This window comes from Sinocyclocheilus anshuiensis, unplaced genomic scaffold (genome assembly GCF_001515605.1).
Source record: "Sinocyclocheilus anshuiensis isolate Anshui unplaced genomic scaffold, SAMN03320099.WGS_v1.1 scaffold260, whole genome shotgun sequence".
Taxonomy (NCBI): domain Eukaryota; kingdom Metazoa; phylum Chordata; class Actinopteri; order Cypriniformes; family Cyprinidae; genus Sinocyclocheilus; species Sinocyclocheilus anshuiensis.
Genome location: NW_015557134.1, coordinates 1,508,942 through 1,514,941, shown reverse-complemented (window position 1 = coordinate 1,514,941; position 6,000 = coordinate 1,508,942).

Below are 6,000 nucleotides of genomic sequence, written 5' to 3'. Positions count from 1 at the left end.
AGTCCCTTGTTTGTCCTGAACAGTTAAACTGCCTGCTGTTCTTCAGAAAAATCCTTCAAGTCCCACACATTTATTGGTTTTCCAGCATCTTTTGTGTATTTGAACCTTTTCCAACTGTATGATTTTGAGATCCATCTTTTCACACTGAGGACAACTGAGGGACCCATATGAAACATTTTTTGAATTTGAAGATCTGGGTAAATTTAACTTATTTTGTTTTCTTGGAAACATGTAAATATGGGCAGTACTAAATTAAAAAATATGATATTTAGGCAAAATAAAAAGTACACATTTTCATTCTGTTCGGCTCTTAATGCATGGTTTTTGCTTCTGGAGCGCCAGTGAGCGTTTGAACCTTCTGTAATACAATAGTTGCATATGAGTCACTCAGTTGTCCTCCGTGTGAAAAGATGGATCTCAAAATCATACAATCATTGTTGGAAGGGGTTCAAATACACAAAAATGCTGGAAAACCAAAGACTTTGTGGGACCTGAAGGATTTTTCTGAAGAACAGCAGACAGTTTTAACTGTTCAGGACAAACAAGGGACTTATGAACAACTAAAAAAAAAAACACATCTGTGGATCATTCAGGTAACAACACAGTATTAAGAATCAAGTGTATGTCAATTTTTGAACAAGGTGATTTTTCTAAATTCAACTATTATTTTCTCTTGTAGACTATACATAAATATATTTTATGTGAAATACCTTATTTAGGTCAGTACTAAATAAACAATAACATGCATTTTGTATGATCCCTGGTAAAATAATAAACATTTAGCAGATTCTGCAAGGTGTATGTAAACTTGACTTCAACTGTATATTTATTAAAATTAATTTATTAAGTAAATTACAAATATTTAATAATAATAACAGCATCTGTTGTTGTTATTATTATATTATTATTATTAATAACCTTGTTTATTACCTAATAACTTTATTGTATTTGTAAGGATCCACCCGCCGGGCCAAAAGTGAAGTCTAGCGGCCTGGTTGAAGGTTTAGTGCGTGTTCTGTCTTTTACTTGCGCCTCTGAATTCATCAGGATTTAGTTTCAATTTTAGTCTAGCTCCGTGTTCAATCTGCCTCCAGTTTCAAGTGATCATTAAATGTAGGCAATATTTCTAATTAAAAACTGATCACAAATATCGATTGTTTATTAATTTAGATATTTGATTATTCTGGAATTCCCATACTTTCAATTATTCGTTCATTAACGACCCAGTGTCGCTTAGAAGTTCACTTGGCCAACAGTGAACGCACGGCACAAACTCGGAGGATACAGGGTGATTATAATACCTTAAGTATGCCACACCCTGCAAGCAAATAACAAAAAGTGTATTTTGTCTATAATCACGAAAACTGCAACTTGTTAAGTCAGTGACAGTCAGAAATCGGAAGTCCCTAAAGATGTCCCCCATGGTCCATTCATTGGTACTTCCGTATGATCTGTCCTGGACGCAGATTTGCTGAAACACCAGACTACACTTTAATCTACTAGAAATAATGATTTCAGAAGAGATCAGAATAAGTCAAATATAACAATTTATTATTAGTCAGGTAAAGTTGTATCACGCCAATTACATAACAAACAATTAGAAGCCAATTCAGAGTTAAATTCAGTTCCAATTCAAATAAATACATAACATTGATTGCTCAAAGACTGAATCTAAGAAATGCGTACCTGACAGCAGAGAGACACACAGTAGTATGTGAGTTCTGGTGCAAAGCTCCAGAGATTCACATACACTGTGTGGGGGTTTTCTGGCTACAGAATCCCCAAGTAGTGTTTTGTCACTTCGCTTATATACCCAGAACAGAAACAAAGAAATCTTCAAATCAGTTTTAAAAACATAAAAGACCTTTTGGTTTGCTAGGATCTCGTGGCCCAGGGTCGCACCTGGCTGGAGATAGGGAAACATTCTCACAGACCCTGAGGGGGACACACCCCCTCCTCTACATAATATATATGATGTGAAATTGAGACCATTTTACCAATCGCACAGAGACCTTTAGAACGATAGCAAATAGAAGGGGAAAAAACAACAGGTTCACAAGATACAAGATATGTGGTATATACATATTTGAAACCTTTTGGGGGAAAAAGAGTGAGAGAGGGCAGAGGGGAGAAAATGAGCAAGGGGGTGGTGTTGTTTGCTTTCTTTGGAGATCTCCTCCCAATTAATTTGATTGTTTTGTTGCATGGCATCTGCTTTGTGCGAGTTCCTGACATTTTGTATTCATGATAGAGATATATATATATATACCTGTATTATTATTGTTATTATTAATAATAATAATCTTGTTTATTACCTAATATTATTATTGTATTTAAATGTATACATGTAATATGTATATATTTAATAATCATGTATTAAATACATTACATATATTTAATTATAGTAGTAATATTTAATAATAATAATAACCCTGTTTATTACCTAATAATATTATTGTAATTAAATTTAACATTGAATAAGTCTATATTTAATAATAATAATAACCCTGTTTATTACCTAATATTATTGTAATTAAATTTAACATTTAATAAGTCTATATTTAATAATAATGTATTAAATAAATTACATATATTTAATATTAGCAATAATATGTATTATTATTATTATTTTCATCATCATCATCATCATTTCTTCCTGATGCATGCTGAAAACAATTCCACAGAATCCCACAGATTCCAGATTAAACCAGTTGTGGATTGATGAGAAAGGGGAACTTAAAGTTCAACTAAGAGCTGTGTCATACTTTATCTTTTTATCAATCTGTGGGCAGTGCTGTGTTTCAGTGTGAGTCACTCTGGACAGTGACCCTTCCAGTGAATCAAGAGTAAACACAAGGCACAATCACACCTACAGCTCTCTGAACTGTCACATTCATTTAAAGTAACTATATTTCACGGTTAATTGCATTTTCATTAGACTGATACAATTCACACAATCTTATTAAACTATGAACTTACAACTGACAAAATCAGTACTGTATGAAGATGAATAATGCAGATGGGTTCTCAGGCTGTCCTGAATGCCTCTTGGCACTAAATTCTTCCTTGGAAATCAAATGTCAGCCTATGGTGTTAATGTCTGTCAGTATGTGCAGTAAGATGGAAAAATGTCCCAAAGATAGACTTTGTAGGAATATGCTATTCATATTCTTGGTCCTGTCTGGCTGACTGAGTTCTGCTTTTTTCGAATAAAATGGCAGAAAATATATTTTTAGGCTATTCATGATACCTGTTTAGAGGACTTCTCCATTATAACCTGCTATTGTTCAAAAAAAAATTCACAACCTCTTTATTAAAACTGTTGTGTTTGCAGTACTTTTTAAACTGCAATATAGATTTAGAGCTTCTTAAACCAGGCATCTTGTGGTAAAAGTGTCCCTCCCTTGTGTTTACTCTATGATCTCCATAGGCCGTGATAAACAGTGAAAACTGTGTCATGCATTCTGCTGGTTAAAGTTCAGTCTCAAGATATTTCCTGCAACTTCATTTAACTGGTAGCTGGAGTGCTGTCCTCTTAAGGTTATTCTGTGCCATATTTATCTAGTTCTTCGCCTATTATAATTGGCCTTCGGTATTTTTGAAAATGTAAAGCCATGCACACTTTGACATGTGGCACCACATTTTAAAAAGGTCAAAATCACAATAAATATTTTAGAGGCAATATGAAATTGGTCCTGGGGGGAAAAAACAAAGGAAAACCAGTGTTTTAAAGTCAGAAAATGGGGCAAAACCACATTAAACATCCTGGTTTTATGCTGTCAGTAAAAAACCATTCCAGTTGCCTTATTTTCTTATAGTCTGAATCAACTGAGATTTTACTGTGTTTGGTCGTCTTGATGCATTTCAGTATGTCTGGTTTGATTAGACTCTTGGTAATATGTAAATGATTAGTTTTGTACAGTCAATGATGATTAGTATAGTCTAGTAAAATAGATTTGACTGGTTAATCCAAAGGGGGGATATGGGTTCTGTACAAAATTATGCACATGCCTCCACCGTCTGGACAGTAAAGGATTTGCACCTTTTGTATGTAGTGTAGTTTTACAGTGTAGTTTTTTTTCCCCTCCACGGTTTTTAGTGAGAACAACACTATGGAAAAAGTCATATCGATTACGGTATACAAAAGAAAATACATTGATTTAAACTGCATGGATGAAAAGCCACTGAGAGTAAAATGAATTTGTTTTATGTTCCACAGAAGAAAGAAAGCGATACACATTTGGAACGATTCGAGGGTAAATAATTTTTGGATGAACTATCCCTTTAACTATGCGGAAATATCATTGATTTATCCGTCCACCTGTCCATCAGTCATAATGAGCAAATTGTTTCAGTCCAGTCCTCCGTGAATTTACTTCAGCTTTTGAATCGACTCGGAGCCAATAAATACAAAGTAACCACAGCCCTCAAAACGATGAAATGCTCCAACTTGCAGCTGCCAGCATATGGAAGAATTTTAGCCTCAAAGAACTCTAGGATTCTCCGGGAATGAGTAAAAACAAACAAGTTTACAAGCGGATCTCTGTAACAAATGACACTGGATGACTATCACGGTCTATTTAGTGGCTTTTTACCAGTGCAATTTGCAATGGTCAAATTAAAGGAGGTAGCCAGTTCATCTCAAGAAATAAAAGCCAGACAGACTTGCAAAAGCAGCTAGAACAACATACAACACGAATCCTTGGTTTTATCTGCTAGATATAATGAAAATTTGGTGTATTGCTTGATGTCCAACTTACTTACGGAAATTAACCATGGTTTTTTAGTCAAAATGTAGTAGTGTTTTACTACAAATACCACAGTTTTACTACAAATACCATGGTTAAACTACGGTTAGCGTAGCAAAACCATGGTTAATTTGTGGTTACCATGGTTTAACTATAACCATGTTTTTTTTTTTTTTTTTGTAGTAAAACCATGGTTAATTTAGTAAGGGCCATTGAACAGTTTACATCACTGCCATGGCTGAAACTAGCCAAATTACTTTATTGTAGTTAATAGAGATTACAGACCCAGATAGCACACGTACATCTGCAAGATGTCTGTTAAAGATCTCTTGATCTGGAAAGCATCTGCGGGGGTGTGCAAACATCTGACAGACGTCTTTAAGATGTCAGTTTTACATACATTCTAAATCATAAACATCTTAAAGACATCTAATATACAGTACGTCTATTTGACATCTGATAGGAAAAGTCCAATAGACGTATTGCAGATGAGCAAACACTCTAAAAAATACATCTTGCAGACGTCAAATAGACATCTCCACAAATTCAATTCAAATGACAGAACGATGTTGGCTTCTCGCACATGACATTTTCTCATCCAAAACCCTCTATATGCTATTATTTAAAGGTGAATGTGCTGAATACATTATCAATGGCCCTTGCTGTGCTATTTACATATATTTGAATAATCAATCATGATCAGATGCATAATGAGCTGAACCCTCAGAAATACGGACTCACAGCTGCAATTTGCTACAGAACAACTTAGTCAAACCGCAGTGTTTAAACTGGCTTATTTTGTTAATTAATACTGCATTTCAATATTATGCCACCTTAATTCTATGTTTTAAGATTTCAGTAACTGTATGACTTTCTCAAAGCATGATGAAACCTGCTAAAATGGAGATTTTGAGAAACTTTTCCAGTACATCATCAGGGAACAGTCGTCAGATCTGTCATACACAAGAAACCCCTCCAGGCCCTTCAGAGATCCAGCCACTGTCTGTTGGGAATCACTTGCAATCCATTTTATTTTTAAAGACTGTCTTACGTCGTTCCTTTTATCTTTAAAGCCGTATGGGTCCTCTTGCCATGCACATCATTCCAGCAGAATGAAAAACACTGTATGAAAAAGGCCTTTGGGAGACACCGAGAGGTGATTTATGGGGATTGCTTTGTTTCTATTGTTTGCTTCTCATTCCAGTACAAAAACAACAGTGGCACTTGCTAAATAAGTGTGAATAAGCATCAT